At 44.6% G+C, this 13,376-nt stretch overlaps 1 protein-coding gene and 1 pseudogene across 1 annotated transcript in view; both read right to left on the minus strand.

The window, feature by feature from the left end:
• The window catches only part of LOC126291499 (uncharacterized), a 430,162-nt gene that overhangs the window by 295,916 nt on the left and 120,870 nt on the right, over positions 1–13,376 (minus strand). The window lies entirely within an intron of this gene.
• Positions 9,615–9,732, minus strand: LOC126292508 (5S ribosomal RNA; annotated as a pseudogene).

Here is a 13,376-nt window from a genome sequence, read left to right on the forward strand (position 1 = left end):
TTTCTGGTAAGGGCAATAAGATGATCAGGAACGTCCATGTCTCCTAGGAAGCCCAACCGTTCTTTCTATCCAACAGCATCGGAAGCCTTGCTGCAGTCCAGGAAACAAAGAACTAACGGGGTAGCGAATCCCAAACATTTTCCAAGTAGCTGTCTGACACTGAAAATCTGCTCACGAGTTCCTTTATTATGCACAAACCCAGCTTGCTCTAGTGGTATTTCTTTATCTAAGTAGGTTCGTAGACGACATTCAGAAGAATCTAGCTGGCATGTGGAACTAATGAACTGATTCTGTAGTTTTCACAACGCTGAGCGTTTCCTTTTATATGAACGGAATCACCACCAACACGTATGCTACGATAGTTCATTCACGTACGTTATGATTCACCACGACAGACTACAATTCATTCGCACCGTTAAAAGAAACGTCCACGTGTGGATGATGGAAAAGTTCTATAAATATGACATAGATCTGCATTTCCTATTCATCGACTTCAAACAAGCCTCTGACAGCATATATCGGTAAGAACTATACAGAGGACTGAAAGAAGTTGGTATATGTGCTAAGCTGATTAGACTAATCAGAATTACAATGACGGAGACAAGAGCAAAAGTAGAGGTCCTTAGCAGAACAATGAAAGCTTTGACTCGAATAAAGGTGTGAAGCAAGGTGATAATCTCTCCACTGTCCTGTTCAATATAGCCCTGGATAGTGTAGTAAATAAAGTCAACAAAAGAGGCACCATATTTATGAAAACTAGCCAGATATGTACATACGCTGATGACATTGCTATAGTAGGAAGAAATACCAATACACTCCTAGAAACATACCGGGCAATGGAAACAGAAGCCTCAAAAACTGGCCTCATAGTAAATGAAAACAAAACAAAAAATGGTAATGTCACAATATGAGGCCAGAAGAACCCCTAAAAACCTAAACATCAATGGGAAATGCTTCAAAGGAGTGTCCTATTTTAATAACTTGGGAGCCCTAATAACAAATGACAACAGTATTGGAAAGGTTATAAGGAAAAGAATGCAAGCAGGAAACAGAGCTTACTTTGCAAATATGCAACTTTTCAAAAATAGCCATGTTACAAGAAAAACAAAACTGCTAATATATAATTCCCAAGTCCGCCCAGTTATCACATATGAGTCAGGGATAGGGACGTTGACAGGACACGATAAAAATGCACTTGGAACCATTGAGCTGAAAATACTGCGCCAAATCTATGGGCCAATAAGGGAGGAAGAAGGGTGGAGAATACGCTACAATGCCCAATTACAAGAGTTAATACAAGGCAGGGACATAGTACATTTGTGAAATCACAGCGAATACGATGGCTAAGACACTTGGAGAGCATAGCAGAGGATAGAATTCCAAAGGAAATTATGAAAAGTGTGATCCACTGAGCTAGGTGAAAAGGGAGACGTAGGAGAAGATGGATCGACGAGGTAACAATGGATATCACCAGTATGAGAGTCCGAGGGTGGAAAAGAGTAACAAATAACCGAGAAGTGTGGAGGAAGATTGTTGAAGAAGCCAAGGTTCACCAAGGGCTGTAGCGCTACTGAAGAAGAAGGTGTGTGGATGCAATTGGATGCAATACTGTGCTCATCTCTGACGTGAGCTACGAATTATTGCAATAATTCCCGGATCGTCTGGTAAACCCTGACAAGGCATGCACCTGCCGTGTCAGTGTGACTGTGCACACGTTACACTCGAGATAATCCCGGAAACAAAAATTGGGATTAATGTGGTCGGGTGGCGTTGGATGCCCAGCTACACACAGGGTTCAACCTTCCTATCCCGGCGCATTAGACGTCTTCTTATGTCAACAACTACACACACCGGTTCTCCATCCTACACCTGCCACATTCCGCAGTGCGGATGATGCAATAAGTCGTGTGAAACCCGATAGCTCTATACCCACTCCCAAGTACGTGAGACCTGGAGCTACACTCGTTAAAATCACCCACAAGCGAATTCCTCGTAACGACCCCAGTTTCATGTATCTCGGTACATTTTACGAAGTACAGAATGTGCATTTCGTCAAGTTTATGGGACAACTCCAAGGAGCGAAACTGTCGAAAAGTCGCTATCGTATCTCTTCTGAGGTCATCCAATCACGAGGACGCGATGTTTAATGGCGAGCATCTTCTGCCCACGCAGGAACGCTTCAAGCGTACATTAACGTTTTACGACGTTTACGTGCGTGGATATTTGTCGCCTGAGCTTCCCTAAGGCTTTTAAATTACAGCAAAAGGTATGTCGGCCGAGGAAATGAAGGGTTTTACTGCCTTGAAGACAGAGGTCCCCATGAAAGTGTCATGTAGAACCACTGGCGAGAAGTCGGTTTGTTTACACTGGATTCTACCGGCCCATTCCAGATGAAGCCGTAATACGTCATAGTAAGCGCGAGGGGTCAAAGGAATCAGTTGGCCCTGCGAGACATTTCGGTACTGCCGTGTAACACCGCCACTGGTCTTCACAATGGCTCCATTTCGGCGATGAAGAGAGGCAAGGTTCTTCTCGTACGCTACATCCACCTGGGATCACTTACTGATGATTAGATATGCTAGAGCCGCCAGTTTTTGTGGATGATGATTGACTGAAATACTCTATTTGAAATTCCGAGGGTAGCAGTGGTAAAATACATGGGACGAAACGCTGTTTACAACCTCTACAGAAATCAGATGGCAGTTAAGAGAGTCTAGGAACACGGAAAGGAAGCAGTCGTTCAGAAGAAAGTGAGACAAGGTTGTTACCTATCCCCGATGTTATTCAGTCTGTTCGCTGGACAAGCAGTAAAGGAAAGCAAAGAAATATTTGGAGCACGAATGAAAACTTTGAGGTGCGCCGATGACACTGTAATTCAGTCAGAGACAGCAAAGGACTTGGAAGAGGAGTTAAACGGAATGGATAGTGTCTTGAAAGAGGCTTATAAGGTGAAAATCAACGAAACCAAGACAAGAATGATGGAATGTAGTCGAATTACATCAGATGATATTGAGGGAAGTACAATAGGATACGGCTAGTCCTGGCAGAGGTTCGAATCGACCCTCGGGCATGGGTGTGTGTTTGTTTGTCCTTTGGATAATTTAGGTTAAGTAGTGTGTAAGCTTAGGGGCTGACGACCTTACCAGTTAAGTCCCATAAGATTTAAAAAAATGAAATGAGACGTTTAAAGTAGTAGATGAGTTTTGCTACTTAGGCAGAAAATTAACTGATGGTGACCAAAGTAGAGAGGATATAAAATGTAGATTGGCAATGGCAAGAAAAGCGTTTCTGAAGAAGAGAAATGTACCATCGAGCATAAATTTAAGTTCCAGGAAGTCTTTTTCCGAAGTATGGAGTGTATCAATGTATGGAAGTGAAACGTGGGCGCCGACCGCAATGGCCAAGCGGTTCTAGGCGCTACAGTCTGGAACCGCGCCACGGCTACGGTCGGAGGTTCGAATCCTGCCTCGGGCATGGATGTGTGTGATATCCTTAGGTTAGTTAGGTTTACGTAGTTCTAAGTTCTAGGGGACTGATGACTACTGCAGTTAAGTCCCATAGTGCCCTTAGCCATTTGAAGCATTTAACACGTGGGCGATAAACAGAACAGAAGCGTTTGAAATGTGGAGCTACGGAAGAACACTGAAGATTAAATGGGTAGATCACATAACTGAAGAGAAGGTACCGAATAGAACTGATGAGGAAAGGAATCTGTAGCACGACTTGACGAAAAGAAGGGATCGGTTGACAGGACACATTCTGTGACATCAAAAGATCATCAGTTTAGTACTGGAGGGAAGTGTGGGGGGTAAAAATCGTACATACTATGAGATGAATACAGTAAGCAGATTCAGATGGATGTAGGTTGTAGTAGTTATTCAGAGACGAAGAACCTTGGACAGGATAGAGTAGCACGGAGAGCTGCATCAAACCGGTCTTCGGACTCGTGTCTTAACAACAGCGGGATAGCTATGTTGCTACCTGCGTTGAAAATTGTGCCAGACATATTCTCGCAATTAAGGCGGGATGACTGAGCGGATCAGTGGACCTGCCATACAGTACCCGAGCGTTAGTCAAACCAGGAACACAAGCGAGGAGTCTTGCTAACGCGACGGCTGTCGTCTTGGAAGGCGGTGATGTCCACAGCAAACGCACCGTGTAAACGTAAACGAAAATGTAGCACTTGATCAGTGAGAATGCTGAAATAACCATCCTAGTTCATATTCGAGGTAACCTACAAGGGTGGCACAAAAACATGGAAACGCCACGAGATATGCAAATTCCACCCAGGTTAGGGATGAGAAAAACCGACCGGCTCAAACCCAAAATCGGTATTTCAATTTTCAGTAATCCGTGTTTTTCGTTTTTTATTAATAACCGATATAAAAACTGGCATATCAGTTAGCGGTAGCAGCAGTGCTAAGATTTTCGGTTCTTTAAAAGAGTTGACCAATACACTACACGGTGCGCTTACAATTCTTGAATGACGGTGTTGCTTACAAACACAAGACGCATAGGGAAAACATAATGAAAATCTATATTCACTTCAGTCTGTGTTGTTACTGCGCCACGTGCATTTCCTGGAAGAACTGCCGGTTGTCAGAAGTAGTCAGCCAACGGGCACAAACTACTAGCCATATTAGCACGGTTGTCTTTACTATGTTGTGTTTTATTTATGGACAAATTCGGTATTATTTTTCGTCAATTTTTGTGTTTTTTCGCCAACATTCGTGTCATTTTTTGCCGATTTTGGTGTTAATTTTTGGTGATTTCGGTCTTAATTTTGACGAATTCCGGTGATAGTTTTTGGCAAAATTCAGTAGTGCAATTTTATTGCCAAATTCGTTTTTCGTACAATTTTCCTGTTATTTTTGCCAACTTTCGTGTTGTTTACCCTTATCTGTGTTGTTTTCTGTCAACTTCTTTGCCACTTTTTATCAATTTCTGTGAGACATTTTATCAATTTAGGTGGTTTTTTTTCTTTTTTTTTACCAGATGTGATGATATTTCTGTCTAATTGGATGATATTTCCACCAAATTCAATGTTACTTTTACCACTTTTGGGGTTAATTTGTGGCGGTTTTGGTGTTATTTTTTGCGAGCTTCGTTATTCAAATGGTTCTGAGCACTATGGGACTTAACATCTATGGTCATCAGTCCCCTAGAACTTAGAACTACTTAAACCTAACTAACCTAAGGACAAAAGGACAACACACAACACCCAGCCATCACGAGGCAGAGAAAATCCCTGACCCCGCCGGGAATCGAACCCGGGAACCCGGGCGCTGGAAGCGAGAACGTTACCGAGCGACCACGAGATGCGGGCAGCTTCGTTATTATTTTTTGCCATATTCTGTGGGTTTTGCCAGGGTCGCTGTTTATTTTATTTGCCAATACTGTTACATTTTTCCACTTTTGGTGTTGCTTCTTCCTGATTTTGGTGCTAATTTTTACCAATTTCCTTGTTATTTTCTTTCAGATTTGGTGCTGTTTCTTTCCACAAATTTCGATGCTCTATTTGCTATTTTTGGTGATTTAAGAACTTTCAGCATTGCAGCGCGTCAGCAATCGTAATTATCTAAATAAATTATGAATAATCCGCCTCGATTTCGAAAATTCCCGGTGTTTACCCAGGTTTCAACGTGGATAACCACGCCTTCTTCAGAACAAAATAAAAAAAAAACAGCTTGCCTAAATGGGCATAGTCAATTTCTAAAATGAACACCCACAGTGGAGAGCCTGTGACCCATCGCACGTTGGCTGGGGCGAGGCAGCACACACAGTTAAGTAGTGTTATTGACTTGGTACGGATGTACCGTGTAATGTTAATAAATTTTATGGGGACCTGTCGTTCTGGGTGTTCATTTTAGAAGTTGACTATGCCCATTTAGGCAAGCTGCTTTTTTTTTTTTTTTTTTTTTTTTTTGTTCTGAAGAAGGCGTGGTTATCCACGTTGAAACCTGGGTAAACACCGGGAATTTTCGCAATCGAGGCGGATTATTCATAATTTATTTTTGGTGATATTCGATGATAATTTTTGGCAAATTTAGAGTTACTTTTGGTCAATTTCAGTGTCTTTTTTTCCGAATTTCGATGTTACTCTTTTGGTCACTTTCAGTGCTAGTTTTTACATTACATCGTATTTCGTGATGTAGGGCATGAACTGTCATTTTAAGGTTTACACCAATTTCAGCCTTGAGGAAAGGCAAAGTAGAGTTGCAACATTCAGTAACTAATAGCAACGAATATTAGTAAACGAATTTGGTGCTAAGATTTATAATTCTCTTATGCATGAAAAGGGCAAATTTCTAAGATATTTTGTTAAAATCACCGATGTCTAGTTATTCCGCAAAGAAATGGTAATTTCGTGTTATCGTTTCTAAAGTTAATCTTACAATTGTCGGAAATTTTGGAAATATATGGTAAGCTCTTATGGGATCAAACTGCTGAGGTCATCGGTCCCTAGGCTTACACACTACTTAAGCTAATTTAAACTAACTGACGCTAAAGACAAAACACACCCATGCCAGACCGAGCGAGGTTGCGCAGTGATTAGCACACTGGACTCGCATTCGGAAGGACGACGGTTCAGACCCATGTCCGGCCATCCTGATTTCCCTAAATCGCTCCAGGTTCCTTTGAAAGGGCACGGCCGACTTCCTTCCGTAATCCGATGAGACCAATGACCTCGCTGTTTGGTCTCTTCCTTCAAACGACCCCCTCAATGCCCGAGGGAGGACTCGAACCTCCGACGGGGGCAGCCGCGCGAACAGGCGCCTCAGACTGCGCGGCTAGTTGTCGAGTGATGGTATTGTTTACAAGCACATGGCAAGCAGGGCAAGTATAATGCAAACCTATATTTACTCCAGTATATGTTGTTATTGCGCCAAGTACATTTGCTGGAAGGATTGCCTGTTGTAACAAGTAGTCTGCAGGCTTACAGAAATTATTAGCCATAGTAACACGGGTGTCTTTATTACGCTGTATGCTGAGAAAGGCGATACGTGTGCAGGCGCAGGATGTGGTCTACAACAATTTGCTTTCGACCAGCAGGCCTGCGCGCAGACATTAAGAAAGCATATGCGGGGGAGACTGCTCTCCGTAGGAGACGTCGCGAGTTAATTTGTCAGCGCGCTGACTCGGCTGCTGGGGCGTTACTCTGGTGTCGCAGGCCGTGTGTAGTCGCGGACCGCTGAATATGTATGAGCGCATGTGTGGCTAAGTGCTTCTCGCAGCGGGGTGCTCTTCGCCCACTGCACCGGTCGACGCGCATAAACAGCGCAACAGTGAATTGCGCGTCTAGCGGTTAATCACCGCCGAGCGCGAATTTGTTGGGCTGCCAATTCTCGGTACCGGTCTCAACTGCACGACCGGTTTACTCAAATACGCCCATACTGTGGCGCAGTTGGCGACTCAATCTAGGAGGGCCCGTATCTGCAAGGTGCTCAGGGGCAGTAGCGGGTATACTGCCTTGGAAAGAAACAGGGTCGGCACCCAGAGTGACAGCGGAAAACGAAACTTCCTCAGTTCAGAGCATATATGATGTTGTTTCTGTGAAAACAAAGCACTCCGTCTTCAGGCCAAAGTTGCCTACTGGGGCCGTCCGACCGCCGTGTCATCCTCAGGGGAGGATGCGGAGGGGCGTGGGTTCAGGACTAGAGATGGGCAAACTCGTTCATCCTTGGGAACTAGTTCACTGCTGATCGTTCTTTCTTAGGAACCGTTCATTTTTACTCGTTCACCGTTAATTTGTGCTTGGTATATGGTTCTTATGAAAAACTGAAAACTAGTACTCTAGGTGACTGAAGGATGGAGGGCACCAAGAGGGGGCACTTACCTCCACCCTAGAGTATAGAGTTTCTATTCATTACAGAATTCTTACACACTTTTAGAAGTAATTTCTGTGATTCTGCAGAACCTCTCGTTTAGCCAACCGTAGCCTTGTGTGGCTGATCGCAGGGAAATAATACAGGGTGGCGCACGGAAAACCGGCCCCAAGTACAGACTGCTCGCCAATTACGGACGATGTGTTGCCCGTTACGAGCAGATGCAACAAACAGACAGGAACATGAAAATCTCACGCGACGCTCATGGGCTATAGCTCATGTAGTCTTGTAAACCTGTTGGTGGCTGTTTCCCAACTTAATTGACCACAAGGGTCTTGTATAAAATTCTTCGTACCGACTTCCGCTACGCAGCTATGCTACGTTGCAAACAATCGTTTACACCCTATATATACTTCACGTTGTCTCTGAGTTCGTAGGCGCCGCGCGGGATTAGCCGAGCGGTCTGGCGCTGCAGTCATGGACTGTGCGGCTGGTCCCGGCGGAGGTTCGAGTCCTCCCTTGGGCATGGGTGTGTGTGTTAATCCTTAGGAAAATTTAGGTTAAGTAGTGTGTAAGCTTAGGGACTGATGACCTTAGCAGTTAAGTCCCATAAGATGTCACACACATTTGAACATTTTTGAGTTCGTAGGCGAAGTAGAGACTTTATGGAAGCATAAAATAAAATGTGGTGTCCTCATACTTGCGTCACACGCTTAGTAAAACTTAGGGTTTTATGTTGTTAAAGTTAATGCAGCAATAACAATAATAATTAAGTTCGCAGTAACAAAGTTTTTGGTTTGAATGCTCCTTTTGAACAAATGTTTTTGAGATAAGAAGTAAATACGATCTTACGGCAATCTATGTCCTTTCAAATGGAGAGGCACCGTTTTTCCTACTGAGCCAAAATGACCCACAAAGCACTTTTTCTCTTTTTCAAAGAAACCAAACTAGCAGGTAATGCAAATTGGAAACAACCAAACTTAAAAATAATTAGAGCCTTCCTAAATGTAATGTTTTGTGTATGAAAGATACACGAAAACGTTTTATATAGATTTTCTTACACTAAAAATTAAGCAGATTATTGAAAGTTAGCTGCTGAATCAAGTCGATGAAACCAAAAAATATATGAATAACAAAAAAAACTTTCCTTGTTATAAGTATGTCTTCTGCTGTTCATCGATATAATGAAGTTAGCTGATATGCCCTTTTGTTACCTGAAAAGACGTACCTATTACATACAACGTAATTTTTATGTAATTTACGTAACTATAGAACAGTTTTTGATTATCGGTCGTGGACGCTGAATAGCCAGACCCAAGTGCAAGAACAGTTTGGAACACTTGTAAAATAGGCGAGCCCAGTGAACGAAACGAACAACTGGATACTGAACTGAGACAGGTGGCCATGCGAAGAACGACGAGTGCGGCCGAGGGAGACCGAGACTGAGACGAGCACGCGACCCAGGCTGGAACGAGAACTGCCGAAGCGACCACCGCGACCGAAGTGAACTAGTGAACTATGAACCGATCGTTCCTCGTTCCCGAGAACTATAAGTAGACCGCCGGTACCGAAGTGAACTACGAACCGATGGTTCCTTGGAATTCGTTCCTCGGTCCTTTCGTTCATCTTGGTGAACCGTTCCTTTGCACCCGTTCGTTCGCGAACTACCCATCTCTAGTCAGCACACCGCTCTCCCGGTCGTTATGATGGTATTCTTGGCCGAAGCCGCTACTGTTCGGTCGAGTACCTCCTTAGTTGGCATCACAAGGCTGAGTGCATCCCGAAAAATGGCAACAGCGCATGGCGGCCGGGATGGTCACCCATCCAAGTGCCGACCACGCCCGACAGAGCTTAACTTCGGTGATCTCATGGGAACCGGTGTATCCACTGCGGCAAGGCCGTTGCCTTCAGTGAAAACAAAATAGAACTAAATTTTCGAAGAACTTGGTAGTGTGAGCCCACTTATCAATATGAAGTTTCACGCCCTCTGGCCTGGACACGCACACTGATTCGGTTGTGAAGCCTGCCTTAAAAGTTACATGTGTCTGGTGGCAGATCAGTCCAGTAGACAGCAGAGGACCGAGCGGAATGTGTCGGTGAGGTCCTGATTCCACTTCAAAGCTCCAAGAATACATCAATAACATGTTGTAAAATTTTTTTATTTATTTATAGACGCAGTCACATTTTTATGACACAGTCGTAACCCTTTTCGACCATGCAATGACCATTTTCACATTCTGTAACAATACAAAAGAAACTTTATTTTAAAACCTTAAAAATAAGTGCAATATTTAACCAGGCTTATTAGTAAACTAACTGAATTTGTGCGAAATACATATAGTTCATACCTAAAGGCGGCATACACTGAACACAGGTTCATGCGTTGTCAAACTAGCTATAAAATGTAAAACACCGGTCTCATATAAATTTGTTAGATTTGGTTCCCCCTCTTTGTGCTAGATGCGCGCGTCCTCTATAAGAGAATCTTTATTTTCAAATGTGTGTGAAATCTTATGAGACTTAATTGCTAACGTCTTCAGTCGCTAAGCTTACACATTACTTAACCTAAATTATCCTAAGGACAAACACACACATCCGTGGCCGAGGGAGAACTCGAACCTCCGCCGGGACCAGCCGCACAGTCCATGACTGCAGCGTCTTAGACCGCTCAGCTCTTTATTTTCCAAAAGCCTAAAATATAACAAATTTACTATTAATATTTAGGTCAAATATATATATAATTAAAATTACAGAACAGGTCGTTAAATCTGTGAAATAACATTTCGGGACAAGGAGAAAACATTGCTATAGATGAAAATAGTAGCAGCACTTGTAGAGTGTATTTCTGACGCCCGATGGCGCTGTATTTCGGGATATTGCCCCTGTTTATGCAGTTTTTTTGTGTGTATGTGGTTTTAGGGCGCACAGGCTAAAGTTATGAATGCACTGCAAGGCACAAGGTTAAAACAGCAACTAAAAAGGACGACACTATAAAAGGCACATTAACAGGCAAGGGATTAAAAGAAAACAGCGTAATCAAATGTCCTTAGAGAGGTTTGTCAGGTGGATAAAACGAAGAAAGCGAGCAGCTGCTCCTGGGTCATCCGCTAAAATGTCATCCAGAGTACATGGCAGGCCAAGATCAATGCGCAGTGTATTAAAATTCGTACAGGACGTTAAAATGTGGCCTACCGTCGGCAACTGCCCACATGGGCAGAACGGCGCCGGCGCAGCCGTCAGAAGATGGCGAAGGCTGGACCGGCAGTGTCCAATCCGTAACCGGGCCAAAACGACCTCCTCCCGCCGAGAAGGACGTGAAGAGGTCGTCCAAGCCGCGGGGAAGAGGTTTCGAGGCCCGACGCTTGTTGTCAGTAAGTGTAGCCCAATCGGCACGCCACAGCGATAAAATGCGCTGACAAACGACCCTGCTAAAGTCAGATGAAGGCACACAACAAGAAGCTGTTCGAGGCTCGAGGAACGCAGCCTTGGCTGTTCCCAGGGATCCCGACATAACCAGGAACCCACATAAAGGTAACCGGAGAACCGTCGTCCGCCAGCTGCTGAAGAGAGCGTTGGATCCGGTGCACAAAAGGGTGAACCAGATACGGATCACTGAGGCTCTGGATGGCGCTCAGGGAATCAGAGCAGATGACATAAGCAGAATGTCAGTGGCGGCGGATGTAAAGAACAGCCTGACAGAGGGCAAATAGCTCAGCTGTGAAGACCGAACAATGGCCATGGAGCCGGTATTTGAAACTGTGCGCCCCGGCAGCGTCATTGGTCTTAGAGCCATCTGTATAAATGAAAATCGTATTAATGAACTTCGAACGAAGTTCCACAAACCGGGAGCAGTATACCGAAGCTGGGGTAACCTCGTTTGGGAGCGAGCTGAGGTCAAGGTGAACGCGAACCTGAGACTCGAACCAAGGTGGCATTTGGCTCTCGCCCACTCGGAAGGTTGCAGGGAGTGAAAAATCAAGGTGCTGAGGGAGGCGACGGAAGCGAACTGCAGGGGGTAGCAGAGAAGATACATACAACCCATACTGAAGGTCGAGAGAGTAGTCAATAAAGGAACGATAAGACGTGTGGTCGGGCATTGACAATAGCAGACACGCATACCGACAAAGCAGTATATCGTGCCGGTAGGTGATAGGACGGTTCGATCCGCTCCCCACGACGTGCCACTGAGAACACGGAGGACATTTAGAGAACGGGTACAACGGGCAGCCAAATATGACACATGTGGAGACCAACCAAGTTTCCTGTCAAATGTAAGACCTAAAAATGTTGTTGTCTCCACGAATAAGAGAGCAACGGGGCCGAAACGTAAGGACGGTGGGAAAAATTCTTTGTAGCGCCAGAAGTTAATACAGACCGTGTACTCGGCAGAAAAACGGAAGCCATTGGCGACACTCCAGGAGTAAAGACGGTCAAGACAACGCTGAAGACAGCGCTCCAGGAAACATGTAACCTGCGAGATGAAGTAGATGGTAAAATCGTCCACGAAAAGGGAGCCTGATACATCAGCTGGGAGGCAATCCATTATTGGATTGAGCGCTATGGCGAAGAGAGCGACGCTCAAAACTGAGCCCTGTGGCACCCCATTCTCCTGGCGAAAGGAGTCGGACAGGACAGAACCTACACGTACCCTGAACTGTCGATCCATTAAATAGGCACGAATAAAAGAGGGAGGCGACCGCGAAGGCCCCACGTATGCATGGTGCGGAGAATGCCGTTGTACATATTAGTACGGCAGGGGCGACACGGAACCACGGCGAGTGTAGTGCTCTGCTGCAGGTCGCTGACACGCTCCTCCGCCTTAAAGTTTGTTGACGTCTGCTGCGGCCCGCACTAGACAAGGCTCCATCCTCAGCTGAAGCACGTATGTAGTAAAAGCGATTCGCTCAGGTGAACAGATCGTCGTAAATGTTGAAGTATGCGTCTGTCTCAAACTCATTCCGTTCATTGAGGAGGTTGTCAGTTTCTTTGGGTCTCGTAACATCAACTTCTGTCATGAAGTAGCCAAAGAGATAAATTTCCTAGATCTGACAATTCATAACAAAAATGTTAGACACGCGTTCAAGGGTTTGGTCTATGTAGCGGTAACGACCAATATAATAAAGCTGGGGATGTTTGTAACTTAGTTTCCCATTGAATTTCCATTTTTGTCACTGGGACGAAATTTGGAATTGTTATGAAACCTTCATTTTATATTGTTTTTATAAAGTTTATTGTCCTTTTTTTGACATGGAACAACGCAATTGGAGAGAACTGGATTCGCTGCACGAAATGAGTAGTTTATCGCCAAACATGGCTCTAAATGGTTCAAATGGCTCTGAGCACTATGCGACTTAACTTCTGAGGTCATCAGTCACTTAGAACTATTTAAACCTACCTAACCTAAGGACAGCACACACATTCATGCCCGAGGGAGGATTGGAACCTGCGACCGTAACGGTCTCTCGGTTCCTGACTGTAGCGCCTAGAACCGCACGGCCACTCCGGCCGGCCCACAAAACATGCTGTTAATCTACACAGACATACAAATTC

Source organism: Schistocerca gregaria, chromosome 9, assembly GCF_023897955.1.
Source record: "Schistocerca gregaria isolate iqSchGreg1 chromosome 9, iqSchGreg1.2, whole genome shotgun sequence".
Lineage (NCBI taxonomy): Eukaryota > Metazoa > Arthropoda > Insecta > Orthoptera > Acrididae > Schistocerca > Schistocerca gregaria.